We start from the raw sequence: 17443 nt of genomic DNA on the forward strand, positions 1-17443 counted from the left end.
AAAAACTCTTTTTGAGAAGTTTCACAATTAAAGTTAGCAAAGCTTCAAATTTAGCTCTTGAAAGCGTTTAAGCTCGAAAGTAATAGAATTTTGTATAGTTTCATACCCTGAACAGGGGATATTAATTTTGCCATTAGGTTTGTAAAATCCAAAGGTAACTTCGCAGACTCTATAAAATATACTATGTATGTATAAATGACCAGCAAAACGGGCTGACTGTCCACCTGTTTGTATATACGCGAACTAGTCAATTTTTGAGATGTCGATCGGAAATTTTGCACACATTCTTTTCTCCCCACGCAACTGCTCATTTGTCGGAATCGCTAAGATCGGACTGCTATAGCATATAGCGGTCATATGCACTGAACGATCGGAATCAAGTTCTTGTAAGGAAAATTTTTCCATTTTTCGGGGTATCGTAACGAAATTCGGCGTGGGTTATCTTCTATGAAAGTAATGCAAATCCTGAAGAAATTGTTCTGATTGGTCCACTATAACATATAGCTGTCATATAAACTTAACTCTTAAAATCAAGTTCTTGTATGGAAAACTTTTTTATTTGAAGAGATATCTTAACGAAATTTGGATCGAATTATTACCCAAGGCCACGTTAAAATCTGTGAAGAAGTTGTTCACATTGGATCACTATAACATATACATAGCTGTCATACAAACTGAACGAGCGGAATCAAGTTCTTGTTTGGAAAACTTTTATATTATTATTCTCTTTTCTTTTCAATAGATTATTAATCAGAACGAGTTTAAATGGCTCAGCTTTTATGTTCTGGAATTAGTTATATAAGTTGTATGCTTCAAAAGCTTTAAAATTTAGCTTAGCTTGTATAGTTAAAAAAAATCAGTGAAACACTTCAGCGTGTATGATCGAGTTAGAAAAGCTTACTATTGCAAATAAGCGCCTTTCCACTCCAAAAATTTCATTAAAAACTTGAAAGTGTTGTTCAAAATTGCGCCGACCATTGGCCCACAGGAAATAATTACCCACACAGCGCCAAACACACAATGCATATGCCTCAATTCTGCTATATTCAATTTTGTCTAAACAGCGACAGACAGCCCAAAAGCGCCTACCGTTAGCCGACGAACAGCAGCATGCAGGTGACACTTTTCGCTACGGGCGACAAGCGCAAATGGAAAAAAGTACACAAAAAATACGCAGACCAGCGCACTCCATGCAATCGATTTAATTGCAAAATATGTATGCCTGGCTGCCCACCAGGCATTCATTATAACCTAACCGATTGCGGCTACCAGCCGGCACGTCAACCATTTCATTGCAATCAAATCAGCTGCCACAAATCTTTGAACAGAGCAAATGCGATTACAAGCAAAATATAATCACATACACGCCATATACATATGTATGTATGTATATATGAGTGTAAATGTGTTTGTGTACGCGTTTACAACCAGCCAAATCGAATGAGTGCAAACGAGTGGGCCGCCAGCCAGGTAGAGAGGTGGTAAAATTGGCACCTGTGTGTTATGCTTTATTACTGTCGGTCTTTTCTTGTGCTTGTTGTTGTTGCTGTTAGTGTTTTTGTAAACGCTGCTGTTATTGCCTGCACCAGTTTACAACCAGTGCCGTTGGACATCCAACGGCATTTAAGTTTATAGCTCTGGGCGTTTGCGCGTATTACACACATGATCACACACACTCACACACATGCAAGCATATCAGTCATTCAACTGTTGAACCACTTTATGTTAATGTAGGCGTCTACTGTTTGCAAAAACCGAAAACAATAAAAACAAGCGAGAAAATAATGCGAAAATCGCCACCAAACAGCCACCACAGAGCGGCTGCAGTGTGCGCGCATAGTTGCCAGACTATGCGTGTGAGTTAAAGAAAATTTATTACTTCCTGACCAGTGGTGGCTAACGGTTAATGTTGTTTGTATTGCGTGACGCGTTTATGGCTGGCGGTAGCTGGATTTGGTCAATTACAAAGTTGGCTAATTGAAATGCAATGTGCGCGTTCATGCTTATGTATGTCCATGTGTATGTGTGTGTGCGAGTTATTTTCATGCAAATTAAATGAACTTTAAGCGGAATTTGTGATTTTCTTTGATAATTTTAATATTTATGCTTTTTAAAAGATTCTACATTAAAAATAATTTAATTCTCGCAATTTATAATTTTTTTCTATAAAATTTTATTATTTCAATTCATTTCTGAAATTTTAAAATCTGTAAATTTTTAACTTTGTTTTTAATATTTATGTTTTTTAACAGATTTTAAAATTAATTTTTGAAATTTTGAATTTTTTTTTTTAATAAAATTTTGATTTTTTTTTATAAAATTTTAATGTTTAAATTTATTTTTGAAATTTTAGAATTTGTCACTTTTTTTTAAATTTATGTACGTTTTTTTAAGATCATAAAATTAAATTTTTTTTTGAAATTCGTATTTTTTTTTTAATAAAATTTTAAGGCTTGAATTTATTACTGAAATTTTTGAAATTTTAAAAATGTAAATTTTTCTTTTTGATATTTTAAATATCTATGTATGTGTTTTTCAAAGTATTAGAATTAAAAAATAATTATTTTTAAAATTCCTAATTTTTGTTATAAATTTAATGTTTAAATTGAATTGAAATCTTGAAATTTTAAAATTTGTGAATTTTTCTGTTTAACCATATGAATATTTATGTTTTTTTTTAAGTTTTTAAAATTAAAAAAATTTTATTTTTGAAATTATTTTTTTTTTGTTTTTTTTTATAATATTTTAATGTTTAAATCTATTTTTGAAATTTTAAAATTTGTCACTTTTCACTTTTTTTCTGTGATCATATTAATATTTAATGTTTTTTTAAATCCTTAAAATTAAATTTTTTTTTTGAAATTCGTATTTTTTATAAAACTTTAATGCTTAAATTTATTACTGAAGTTTTAAAAATGTCAATTTTTCTTTTTAAATTTTAAATATTTATGTATTTTTCAAAGTAATAGAATTAAAAAAATTTATCTTTAAAATTCGTAATTTTTTTATAAAATTTTAATGTTTAAATTGAATTGAAATCTTGAAATTTTAAAATTTCTCAATTTTTCTCTTTAATCATATTAATATTTATATTTTTTTAAGTTTTTAAAATTAAAAAAATTGTATTTTTGAAATTGGTTTTTGTTTTTTCATAAATTTTTAATGTTTAAATTTATTTTTGAAATTTTAAAATTTCTATATTTTCTTTTTTGATTAGGTACTTAAATATTTATTTTTTTTTTAATTTTTAGAATTAAAAAAAAATTATTTTTAAAATTCGTAACTAAATTTTTTTTTTTTAATTCGTAATTTTTTTATATTTTTATGTTTAAATTTATTTCTAAAATTTTAAAATTTGTAAATTTTTCTCTTTGCTCGTTTTAGTATTTATGTTTTTAACATGATTTTAAAATAAAAAAAAATATTTTTGAAATTTACAAAAAATATAATTTTTGATAAAATGTTATTTTTTAAGATTTTTTTATTTTTATAGTCTCATAAAATTAGTGTTTTTGTTATTTTAAATATTATTTTTTATATATTTTTTTTAAATAAATTTTTACAAAATTTTTGTTTAGGTATAATAATTATTTTTTTTTAATTACATATATGAAAACTCTAAAATTTAAGTTTTAAAAATTTGATTTTATTGTTTTAACAAATTGATATAAATGATTTTTTATAAAATTTTAGCATAAAACTACATTTGTATATATATTTTATACAATTTTGATTTTTTGATAAATTTTTTTTTTTATACTTTTATAAAAATGCAGTAGTTGTATATTTTAATTTTAAATATGATTTATTATAAATTTTTATAATAATTCTTTTTTAAATAAATTTTGAGAAAATTTTAGTTTTTGCTTATTTTTTTAAAATTATGAAAACTTTAAAATTTAAAATTAAAAATTTGTTTTTTTTTTTTAAAGAAATTAATATAAATGATTTTTTATAAAATTATAATATATGTTTTTTTATTTCTATCCTTTTGATAAAATATTATATTTTTATAGATTTTTTAAAAATATATTTTTTTCTAAAATTTTAAAATTGATATTTTTGTGGAAATTTTAATATACAAATTTTTTGAAAATTTTATTATTTGCTTGTTTTTATAAAATAAAATTTTATTTGTTATAATTTTTATTTAATTTTATAGTTTTAGTTTGTATTTTGTAATTTTGATTTATTTTTCGAATTCCAAAACTGGCTGCCACTCCAGCAACAAATTCCAATTAACTCGGCGTGCAAATAAATCAAATTTGCCGCACAACCTCGTTGCCCTTTCGGTTGTTTGTCTTATTCTCGGTTTAATTATTCGGTAATTTATAATTGCAATTAATTAAATGCCTCAATAAATAAGTCGGCACCGACGTCGAGGCTGCGCTGTGAAAAGGACATTCGCTCTATCACCCAAAAGTCAGCAGGCGACAAACACGCGTCACTTGCGTATATACTTACAAATATATATACATGTGTATGTTTGTATGTTTAATCTATTGACAATAATTCGGTAATTCGATGCGCGTTACTCCATAAATCACTCAATATCTCACAATTACTCAAAAACTTTTGAAGCGTAGAGACAAGTATGCGATTACAAGGAGTGTTTGTAGGGAAGCTCATTCAATTAAATTTACAAAGATGCTCCAGGTTGAGGTGGAGTGAGGTCACAAGAACTTGTTGTTGTTGTAAAGTTAACGTTTCGCTTTGATTATTAATTTTGAAGTGTGTGTGTGTTTCTGAGAATAGACTCTATTACAATATGTAGTGTATACACACATAAGGGTGGCACTTAATTATAAAATTATTCATCTGATTTCCAATTATTTCATATAATTTACGCAAACAACTTCAATTCTCAACTGATTTATACATATATGATCTACTATACATGTTAGGTACTGAATTTTCTAATGAAATCGCTGAATCTGGATATAGGAATGTCTTAAAATTTAACAGTTTGATAACAAATACGGATTTTCACGAAATATGTATTACCTTCGAAATTCCAACAATCAGTTACAATATTTATTTTTATTCATGAATCGATCTGATAAACATGAAATCAATATCAGATAACCATAACTTTTAAATACCGAAGCAGGTTAGAGTTAAATTCGAGAAGATTTATTATATTCAGACCTTAAATACGTTTGCTGTTTTTCTTATGGAAGCAACAAAGGCCACACTTTATCTGGGAGAGAAGGTTTCAAGTTACACTAAAACAGAGTGGATGCCGCAGGGATACGCGAGTCATCTGCAGAACTTTCAACTTCTACATGGATGATTCCAAACTGGTTGATACAGCGGGCACTAGACGACCTTTCAAGCTGCCGGAGTACTGCAATATCTTCCAAGCGGAAGTTCGCGATCAGGAAATAACGCAAGAAAGGACAAAAAGAACATCAATATTTATAACCTACATCGAGTGGCGTCGGAGAATGTTTTTAGAAGCATGGAGGTGGAAGATATAGAGGGTGCCGAAAAACAGCTACACACACACTAGGTTCAAAGTCAGAAAGAAATTCCGGGAAACGAAATAGCCCATGAGATTGCCAAAAGTGTCATCCGCTTAGCTACCGAACTAGTTCAGAAATTACGAAAGTTGTTAAAACCGAAACGTAACGAAATTTCCGAAATGGACAAACAAATCAGGTCGCGACGGAATGCCTTAAGATCATTTGAAAGGAAACGAAAGGAAAACACGGCCTCGAAAAGACTAGAGGACAGTTGTTGGACCAGACACAGACCAGTATGCATGAGAGAGACGCTGAAGTATCAGAATTAGGCTTCAATTCGTATTTAACTATACGTTCAACTAGTATTACGAAGAGCCCATAGGCCTATGTATGGCGTGACAAGCAGCCGTTACAACCTAACCTAGCATCTAAAGATTGAATACGTCTTCAAAAATTAAAAATAAAGCATCATTTGATTCTATACATAAATCTCTTTCAAACAACAACAAGCAACAAAGGCATCATATGAAGAGCTTAGCCTAACCCTTGAAGATTAACTTCTGTTAATCTCTTCCAAACCTCTAATAGCATGATATTCTCATCTCGAGATTGCGGCTCTAAAATATAGAAACGAATCGGCAAATTGGAAGCCCATTATACATATGTGCTTACTTATTAGGAAGCAACAGATCTATAGTATCAAGATGCCTCTGTGAGCTCAGCACTTCATCTCAAGCTCTTAACGACTCCGCTCACGCCAATTTCTACCTGCGAGAAGAGGAAGTCGCCACCCCTGGGTTTCCGTCATCAATATTGCACTGTCAAACTTTTCAATCGAACGTCAATTTGGACAGGTCATAAAGAAAGGTCACCGCCCATATGCCATGTAAGCGCACACTCACACACTGATAACTCAATTTATAAGCAAAAAGTTCATTTCTGATTTAAATTCTCCACACTCCTGGCAAATTGTGGCTTTTCATTGCATGTCACACCAATACATATGTATTGTGTATTTACACATTTATAAGTTTGCGCTGCGCACGGAGCAATGAAACGCATTTATCATTTTTCCGCTGGAAATAAACCGGAAAATATCAATTTTTCCACGCGTACACAAAACTAAAAGAGAAACAAAATGACAGAAAACAAATAATAAAATTAAAAAAAAAAAAACAAGAAAAAACTATATTAAAGCGCAGAAATAATAAAATACACAGCAACGGAGCGAAATTTATGCCGGCCGCACATGAGAAATGTTCTTTTTAATGCCACGTGACTGATGTTGACGATTTCCATTTTACATTTGCCACAGCTGTCACCGCGCAGCACACACCACAACAACACACACAATACACTTGCAATAAAATGCACACAAACACGCGCACACCGCCTTATAAATAAACTGACACGCCAGCCGTTATCCTGTGCTGCGCCAGGCTGCACTCTGTTGGGTTGTGCTCTGCTCTGCTTCGTTAACTACGTGAAAAACGAAATGTAAAAATTAATTTATGATTTTGTGGTCATTTTGTAAGCAAACACCCACCACAAGCCTGTCAAACTGTCAACTCAGCCACATATTCATATATGTACATATTAGGGTGAGCCAAACAAGAAGACTTGGGTTTAAAATGAGTCTGTGTATAGCATCACAGAGTATAAAAAATATCTTTAAGAAAAAGTTTTTAGCTTCGTTTTAAAAGGTGTCGATGAACTTGAGAATTACCCAGTTTGCAACAGCGCGCGTCGTTCTTACTTTTCGCTTTTCGGCATCAATTGAAGATTCAAAGTGCAGAAAGCTTCTTTTCCCATGGTCTTTCCAAATAGGCGGTACTGCGTCGAATGCTCTCAGAGCTGGAGTGTTTTCATCCATTCGGACGGCATGACCTAGCCAGCGTAGCCAAAGTCTCTCAATTCACTGAACTATGACAATGTCGTCGTATATATCGTACTGCGACTATACGTCAAATCCTGAAGAAGATCCTTTACAAACTTTTTATATATTTCACTGCCGTTTTCGACAGCACTGACAGGAGCTACCTGTTAGACGCCATGTCCAAACTTGGTATCCAAAGCTCATACAGTTATACAAAATCTCGTTGAGCTCAACCATCAGCTCTGTCAAAAACAAGCAGACCTCTCCGAAAGACTCGACATCAGTAAAACGTGCCGCTAATTTGAATCTCAATGGTACTGTCTACTCGAAAAGTGGAATGCTATTGCGGTACGCAGATGATATTGACGTCGTAGGCCTTAACAACAGAGCTGTTTAAACAATAAAAACGAAGGAGATTGGCCTTGCGGTGAACGAGGGCAAGACAAAGTCCCTGTAAGACACACAAAAAGATTCCTCACGGCTTGGAAACTAACTCACTACTGACAGCTATTATTTACATTTGAAAAACTTAAGACTTGGAACAAGATTAAGAAAGAAAAGTTAAAATCTTTGTAGATCTCAAAACCGGCATACATATATTTCACCAATAATCTTAACCTGGAGATCAAGCGCAGAATAAGTCTTGCCAACAGGTGCTATTTTAGGGTCGGTAAAAACAAAAATATGCTCTAAAAGTCAGTCATTATTCCGGTCCTATTATACGGCTCAGAAACATAACGTACCGAGATAAGAAAGCACTTGAAGCACTCGAGAGAACAGTTCTTCACAAGATCTTTGATGCCAACCGCGTGAACAATGAGTGTCGAAAATGATGGTACCACCAACTGTATGAGCTTTATTCGAAATTCAGCGAATGCTCTGGGTAGGCCATGTCTCTCACATGGAAGATGATGCTCCAGAAAAAGCTGCTTCGATTCGATATCCTTGGGAAGACAATGGAAGGATCAGGAAATAGGCAACTGACGAAGTTTTGTATTCACGGCTTAGACCAACCCACGGTTGTAGTGCCAATGAAAGAATAAATATTGTATATATTTTTGACTTTTTAAGCCACTTGGAGGTGTAATTTTGTTAAATAATCGACACTTTATAAAATTAAGCACCAAATCCTGCTATTGATATATAGTATATTATACAAAGTTCATTTCAACCCAAACTTCGAACAGATAGTTTTTGACTCACCCTAATATAAAAAATATATAGATATTTATACTCCCAACATGGCAACAATACGATTTTCCAACTTGAGCTTTTTTACTTATGCCGAATTTTATATTACAAATTCTCATTTTTTCTCTGCTGTTTTTTTGTGATTTTTTTTCTTGCGAAAATGCAAAGTTATAAACCGGAAATGTCATAATAAACAGCCAAAAATGGTTATGACGTTTGGCGGTTGCCTTTCTTTTCCATTAATATTTCTCGTCCTGCAGCCTGGCGTTTTCGGTTGGTTGCTGCTTTGCGGCGCCGTTTCTCGGTTAGTGGGTTAAAGTGTTTGCAGATGTTTTGGGCGGCAGTTTATTTGTTATGTATGTAAGTGCAGAAAATCATGCAGGTGGCTGTTGTGCACTTCTTTTTTTTTTAATTTTTTGTTTTTTGTTTTTTAATTTTTATTTTTCGTTTTAATGTCATTTTGGTGAGTTAGTTGGCTGCAAAATTTCAGCTTCGTTGACTAAGACCACAACCTGCTTGAGTTCAAGTTGACTTAGTTGAGTGTGTCCACGGATGCTGTGTTTTAACCTTTACTTGTTGTTGCTGTTGTTATTATTATATTTTTTATAGTGCCACGTGGCAACTAAACTGCAATGGCAAGCAACATTGGAAGAAAAGTTTGTTTATAACACAGAACTTCATGGTTTTTTGGTGTATTTGAGAAAGGATTCAGAGAAAGAACTGATGGCAATGAGGAAGGAATATTATAATAAATATTTATTTTCACTTACAATTCACCCAAAATGCAAAATTCATATACGTATCATATGTAACGGTTGTCCTGTCGTTCAATTCTAATAAGTTTTGAACAAAGCAGCAGATCTAAAAGAACAATTTCCGGAACTTTGTTTTTGATCGTCGAAAAGCCAACATCTCGATATTTATTTTCAGTCCGTAATATGTAAAAAATGCCTTACTATTTCGATTTTTAGACTATAGTTATTTATATTATATTACTGAGGATCTCTCTACGAAACCGAACATATGTGCCTCTAGTACAGAAACCATACTACACATTCTGATATCTTTTAACTGGTAATGAAAATATATTATTACCGATTGGTGGAACCGAAGTTCACGTTTTTTCTTGTTTTTGTTTTTTTTTTTCGCAAAATGAACCAAAATTTTTGCAATCAAATCAACATTAAAATAAAATTATTAACCTGAAACCAGATTTCTGTAATTTCAAGTCAAATTTCATGCCTTTTATGCAATATTATTTCAGCTTATGAAATAAATATGCCTAAACAAACAGTGTTTCTTAAAATATAAGAATTTGCCTATACCCATTCAGCTATCAGAAGATACCTTGTATACTCGCAGCTTACACAACCAACAATTACACCACGCAAATGACGTCACTGTAAGCTTACAGCAAATATTTGCATAGAAAATAAATAAAAGTCTTAGCCCTCGAGCATATCGTGCTTTCTTCTGCTTTGCTTACACCGAGCAAACAGCAACAGGTGAGCGCGCGGCGGCGGCTATTGCGCGCTGCTACGGCGCCTAATTAGTGCGTAAATTTGAGATATATTTCGTATTTTTGTTTATATTTTCCACAAAATATGTATCTGTGTGTATGTAGCTGTTTTTTTTAGCAGCTACGGGAGCTGTTGTTTACCGTCGGTTGCACGTGAATTTGGTTTGATTTCTTTTCTTTTATTTTCTAACTTATTTTCTCTTTTTTATTTTGTTTCTTTTATTTTTTGTCGTAATTTATTTTTCTTTGGCTTTTGCAGCTATTGCGCAGTGGTGGAAATTAAAAGCTGCTCATCGCCACACCACAGATTTTAATATGTTTCGCGTGATTTGCTTTGGGCGTTTTTTAATTATTTTTCATTAGGTTTTTATTTGCAATTTGTTGTTTGTTTTCGTTGTTGTAGTTGCATTGAAAACAATTTTGTAATAATTATGTTTGTGTTTATTTACAAGTCGACGCTTTTATTTCTTCATTTACGTAGTAAAATCTAAACAAATTGTTCTTCGTGTTGACAATTCGTTTGTTTATTATTGCTTTTCGTATTTTGTCGTCTTTACGACTTTTGCTTGGCGCGGCGATTTTCGCCAATTTGTCACCTACAAAATTGTGTAAATGGCTCATTGTCCTGCATTTTGTTTATTTGTAGTACTTTTGTTGTTGTTGTTTGTTTTTGTATTTTTTTTGTATTTTTTGTTTGTTAACTTTTGCTCTCAATTAGTCAGCGACACTGGCTATTTACTTTGTCGCCTGTATTTGTCGTCGTTTTTATGTTTTTATTTATTGACAAGGCAGCAAAATATTCCACTTTTATTATGTGCTTGCTTTATTTTAATGTGTTTCCCAAATTTTACAAATATTATTTCTAAATTTTTGGATTTTGAGGTCACGTACGCATGTACATTTGTATATGTATCTTTTTATATTATACATAGGTGACCTCCATATAAAAATTTTTAATATCTCACTAATTAGTACCAAGTTCTGTTCTAAAAAGTTTTAAGGAGTTGCATGGGTTTCCTCGGGTAAAAAACATTCTTTTTTCAAACATTTTTCTCATATAAAAAAAGAAATATTTTATTAGAATTTTTTATTCTTACTATTTACAAAGAAATTCTGAAATTTTTGGAAAAAAATATTTTCAACTCGGCCATTGCGACGCCATTTCCGGCGACCCCTCGGAAAAAGGATGCGCCCGCATTGGCAGGATAACTCTTTACAAGATCTTCTTCTTATTTGGCGTAGACACCGCTTACGCGATTATAGCCGAGTTAACAACAGCGCGCCAGTCGTTTCTTCTTTTCGCTACGTGGCGCCAATTGGATATTCCAAGCGAAGCCAGGTCCTTCTCCACTTGGTCCTTCCAACGGAGTGGAGGTCTTCCTCTTCCTCTGCTTCGTCGACTCATCCGTTGTTGACATCGATCATCTAAAGTAAAAAAAAATGCGTGTTTTAGTTAAAACCTCAACTTAAAACTTGGACGAAGGAAAAAAACTAAAAATTGGATTTTTTGCCGACATTTTTACAAGAAAAAAACTAAAAATTCGCGACATTTTTTTCAATTCAAATTGTTCTCGAGAAATCTTGTCAACCGATTTCAAAAACACAAACACGATTTCTAAAATATTAAAATTTTCAATCTGTGTTCACCTTAAAATGCTAATCCAAATTTGAGGAGATTGTGAGGTCAAATACCCCAGTCAGTCAAAAATATGCAGCACTACCATCTCTCAACAAGCAATGTTAAAGCTTCAAGTATATGTCAAGATATTAAACAGTCACACAAAAATCATAATTTTATTACTATATTTCATACCATAAAAGCATACTAAAAGTTTTGTATAGGTGTAAGCACAATTTATTGATGTATGCAATGAGAGTTCATATATCGAAGTATGGTGAACGGACTGAGAAAAATCGATCACTTTAGTGTACATTTTTAAGATATTGACATGAAATTTGGTACACGTAATTTTCTCACCAAGAAGTTGCTCATTTGTCGGAACCGCTAATATCGGACTACTATAGCGTATAGCTGCCATACAAAATGTTCGATCAGACTGAAGTCCTTGTATGAAGAACTTTTTTATTTGAGAAGATATCGTCACAAAATTTGGCTTTCCTACAACCTCCAAAGAAATTGTTCAGATCTGACCCCTATAACATATAGCTGCCATACAAACTGACCGATTAAAAACAAGAAAAAGATCTTTTTATACCCTCTTATACTATAAAAAATGCACCTGTGTAGGTTATTATATTATACGGTGCAGTCGAAGTTAACGTTTTTGTTTGTTTTATATAAAAAATTAATTATAACTAAAAGTTAATATATCTATATTGTTAAAACTGGCAGAAAAGATCGTTCTTATTTTTCTGCCCTCCAGTGTATATGTGGAAGAGATGTATTATGTGCTTATAACGGGTGATTTTTTTGAGGTTAGGATTTTCATGCATTAGTATTTGACAGATCACGTGGGATTTCAGACATGGTGTCAAAGAGAAAGATGCTCAGTATGCTTTGACATTTCATCATGAATAGACTTACTAACGAGCAACGCTTGCAAATCATTGAATTTTATTACCAAAATCAGTGTTCGGTTCGAAATGTGTTTCGCGCTTTACGTCCGATTTATGGTCTACATAATCGACCAAGTGAGCAAACAATTAATGCGATTGTGACCAAGTTTCGCACTCAGTTTACTTTATTGGACATTAAACCAACCACACGAATGCGTACAGTGCGTACAGAATGCGTACAAGATGGCGCTACATGCCACACAGCTCGCGATTCTATGGCCATTTTGAGGGAAAACTTCGGAGAACAATTCATCTCAAGAAATGGACCCGTAAGTTGGCCACCAAGATCATGCGATTTAACGCCTTTAGACTATTTTTTGTGGGGCTACGTCAAGTCTAAAGTCTACAGAAATAAGCCAGCAACTATTCCAGCTTTGGAAGACAACATTTCCGAAGAAATTCGGGCTATTCCGGCCGAAATGCTCGAAAAAGTTGCCCAAAATTGGACTTTCCGAATGGACCACCTAAGACGCAGCCGCGGTCAACATTTAAATGAAATTATCTTCAAAAAGTAAATGTCATGAACCAATCTAACGTTTCAAATAAAGAACCGATGAGATTTTGCAAATTTTATGCGTTTTTTTTTTAAAAAAAAGTTATCAAGCTCTTAAAAAATCACCCGATAGAATAATCACTTCATTTTAAAATGAAGTGGGTTCTGTAAATCTATATGTATGTATAGTATTTTTTATTAATAAAAAAATATATAATAATAAATATAAAATATTAATATAACAATAAAATAAATAATATAAAAATAACATAATAATAAAGGAATATGTATACTTATATTTTTTTACTTATTTTTATTTTTTTTATTGACACTAGGTTTGTCCCTCCTTTTTCCTTCAAATTTTATGACACCCTGCACATTGTAACCCAACTATGACGCTCGAGTTAATTCAACACATTTTTGCTACTTCATACAGCAAGAATTTAGTAAATTACAACAAAAACATATAGCCAAAATATTCATTGCACCAATTTATACCGTTACATTGAACGCCAATTTATGCATATTTCTCAATCACTTTATTGCTTTACAACCCTTTCCCCTTACATAGCGATTATTTTCACTTCTCTATGGATATATGTATATGTATACATTTCCATGCATGAATATACATATATGTATGTGTGTATGTATGTATATGAAAGCATTCATGTAGACATACATACATATGTATATAATTGTATGTACATATATCTGAATTTATGCATATTCGACGCTTCAAAGTCATCAAAGCAAGAAAAATATTTATTTGCTGTGATTTTCACAAAACGATTTTGATTGCTTTTTAATTGGTTAGTTTGGAATGCCTTTGGTGTATGCGCACCCTACCCTCCCTCCTCACCGCATCGAAATTCAATGCAAATGTATGTATGTGTAACTACAGTATGTCTCATAAATCTTTTCACAATGCAATATTTAAGTATTTTGTTTTTTTATGAGTAAATTACATAATTGTTTATTGGTTTAGATTATTTTTTTTTGCAAGAGAACACATTCCTTGCGCATATTTCTTGTTTATGTGAAAAAAAAAACAGTTATTTGAATGTAACATATACAAAACCAACAACGTAAACAATAATGCGTCATGTTTTTCGTTGTCTCGAAACTGTTTTCACAATTCAGAGAAACGCAAAAAAAATACCGGACAATTAACGGTAAACTATGTTTTTGTACATTGTTTGATTGTCGCTGCTCTTAGAGTTGATGCAACATTTAGTTACATGTAATTCGCGTAGTTGGCGACACAGCATCCGTTAGAAAACGTTTTAGCAATAATACCGGGTAATCGTACAAGTGAAAATATTATTCAGTTGGTTTATTATAATTTTCATAAAGGTAAATCAGCTAAAGAAATGGCTGAAATGTTTTCTCTAAATGTTAGGACAGTGTACAACATTATATATCGCGCAGAAAAAGAAAATCGGTTAGAATTAAAAGAACCCAGTGGCAGGCCAAAAAAGCTTACACCAAGGATGGAAAGGTTAATAATCAAACAAATTGACAATAAACCACAGTGCAGCCTTAGAATGTTAGCTGCAGATTTGAAGGAACGCAATATTGTGCAAGTAGGCCATGAAACCGTGCGAAGCGCTCTCTTAAAACATAAATATAGTTCAAGAAGTGCAAGAAAAAAACCATTGCTATCACAAATTAACGTTGAAAAACGACTTTCTTTTGCTCTAACTCACATTTCACATCCAATGGAATACTGGGAAGATGTGGTGTTATCTGATGAGACGAAAATAATGCTATACTACCACGATGGACCTCAAAGAGTTTGGAGGAAGCCGCTTACAGCCCTACAAAACAAGAATATTACTCCCACAGTAAAATTTGGAAAGCTGAGTGTTATGGTGTTTGGTTGTATTTGTAGCAAAGGTGTTGGTGAAACCAGAATTATTGAAGATAATATGACAAAAGAAATATATTCCGACATTTTACGTAGCAATTTAAAAAGAAGTGTGCAAAAATTTGGGCTAGTGGATCCAAACAATCCCAATAAATTGAATTACAAATTATATCAAGACAATGATCCCAAGCACAAGTCTTATATATGCAGGACTTGGTTGCTATATAATTGCTCAAAAGTGCTAGATACTCCTGCGCAAAGTCCAGACATCAATCCTATAGAAAACTTATGGGCATATTTGGAAGAAAAAGTGGCAAAACGGTGCCCTACAAACAAATGCACCCTAATACAGTGCATCAAAGAGGAGTGGGAGAAGATCCCACAGGAATATGACATAAAAAGGCTAATTTCAATGATGCCACGGAGGCTACAATGTGTAGTAGACGCTGCAGGTGGTCACACCAAATATTAACATAAAAATGCTCGCATGTACTGATTGGAACTTTAATTGTGGTGAAATGTGAAAAGAATTTTGAGACAGTACAGAATAAGACATTTTTTGTTTTTTGATTAATTTCTTCTAATATACTTTAAATATATAATTGTTTTTGATTCAGAAATAATAAAAAATATTATGAAAATTATTATGTTATAAAAAAATTCTTAAATAAATATGTGCGTTACTTTCAAAATTCACTTTGAACATTTTACTCCGTCAAATGTTGTCATATGAAAAGATTTATGAGACATACTGTATATGTCAGTGTGTGTATGAGTTATGGCTGTGTGACGCGTTGGGCGTCAACATCACTCGTTAGACGACACACAACCACAAAAACAATAGCAACAACATCAATTAGAGATCAAATGAAAATTAAAATAAGTAAATTCAATTGCGAATAACGCATTGACGAATGCCTTTTATGGTTGCAAGAGGAGGTGAGTGAAGAAATATTACAGAACTATACGCAGACAAGCGAAATGTATCGAAGACCCTGTAAGAAATATAAAATTTTTGTGAAAACTTTTTAATAAAATAAAGAAGGTGTCTGGTGCCTTCAAAAAGCTATATTTGACAATTTAAACGCAAGATCAAATTTGACCCGTACTTGTTATATAGATTTATAGAGATCAAACTTCACAGTTTTGACATTCAGAAGTTGAAAAGAACTTCATACTTGTTTCTACTTGGATGAATTTCTTCTTAGAACTCTTTTTTCTTCCCATACCACCAATATTTTCTTTTTCTATATATGTATTTGTAAAACCTATATAAATGGTTGTAATAATTTCAATTATTTAATATTTACTCACACCAATATGCACACCGACTTCCGCTTAAGTAGACATGCGATGACGCCATAAATGTGTGAAAATGAGTACTCAATAGAAAATGAAAAAATAAAAGCGCTCACTTATTGCAATGCCAATGAAACAGTTCAAAGTCTTCGCTTCATAAAGCACGTGCCACACACAAACAGCACTTTGTGCTACCAACGAGTCGTTGTGGCGAACACAAATTGCTACTCATGCGTTAGCAACGAAAGGAAGAGACCCTCGAGGAAAACTACTGAATAATTAGTCAACTGAAATTCATATTCGAGACAGGGTTGCCGTTTATAAGCTAAAAAAGTTATTTAAGAAATTAGGTCACTAACTAACTGTTTTTTTGGACTTGAAGTATACTTTTTAGACACTCTTCTTCTTCTTAATTGGCGTAGACATCGCTTACGCGATTATAGCCGAGTTAACAACAGCGCGCCAGTCGTTTCTTCTTTTCGCTACGTGGCGCCAATTGGATATTCCAAGCGAAGCCAGGTCCTTCTCCACTTGGTCCTTCCAACAGAGTGGAGGTCTTCCTCTTCCTCTGCTTCCCCCGGCGCGTACTGCGTCGAATACTTTCAGAGCTGGAGTGTTTTCATCCATCCGGACAACATGACCTAGCCAGCGTAGCCGCTGCCTTTTAATTCGCTGAACTATGTCAATGTCGTCGTATATCTCGTACAGCTCATCGTTCCATCGAATGCGATATTCGCCGTGACCAATGCGCAAAGGACCATAAACCTTTCGCAGAATTTTTCTCTCGAAAACTATTCCTGGCGCGTGTGAGTAGCGGTTCGGTGGAATTATTGGTGCGATCGCGAGTAGTGAGGGTCAGTGAGTGTTTTTGTGCCGCGATTTTTGTGTTTTTGTGCCTTTTTGTAAGTAATTTAATTATTACTACTTACACATTTTGTTATAGGCGGAATCGCACGGTTTGTGCCTTTTTGTAAGTAGACAAAATCTGAAGTCTGGGCCCCAACGAACCCCACGTCCCAATTTTCGATATGGGCCCTTAGGGCATGTCCCAAAACTTTATACACCCAACCCTTTTTAACCCCCCAGATACCCCCCCTCCCCATTTCGTCGGAAACCAGTCACCCAGCAATGACATACTCAATTTCTTCTTAAA

General features: G+C 33.0%; 1 protein-coding gene and 1 long non-coding RNA gene across 8 annotated transcripts in view; one reads left to right on the top strand and one right to left on the bottom strand.

Annotated features, from left to right (window-relative positions):
- Window positions 1–17443, top strand: part of LOC126763090 (uncharacterized) — a 281618-nt gene that overhangs the window by 169168 nt on the left and 95007 nt on the right. The gene's annotated exons all lie outside the window — the stretch shown is intronic.
- LOC126763096 (uncharacterized) overlaps window positions 1–17443 on the bottom strand; it is a 175850-nt gene that overhangs the window by 45027 nt on the left and 113380 nt on the right. Inside the window, exon 4 of one of the 2 annotated variants that reach the window (XR_007667556.1) lies at window positions 11395–11476. The exons of the other annotated variant lie outside the window; for it this stretch is intronic. This is a non-coding gene — a long non-coding RNA (uncharacterized LOC126763096). Of the gene's footprint in view, window positions 1–11394; window positions 11477–17443 lie in introns of those variants that run through there. 2 annotated transcript variants of the gene reach the window in all.

Source organism: Bactrocera neohumeralis, chromosome 6 (genome assembly GCF_024586455.1).
Source record: "Bactrocera neohumeralis isolate Rockhampton chromosome 6, APGP_CSIRO_Bneo_wtdbg2-racon-allhic-juicebox.fasta_v2, whole genome shotgun sequence".
NCBI lineage: Eukaryota > Metazoa > Arthropoda > Insecta > Diptera > Tephritidae > Bactrocera > Bactrocera neohumeralis.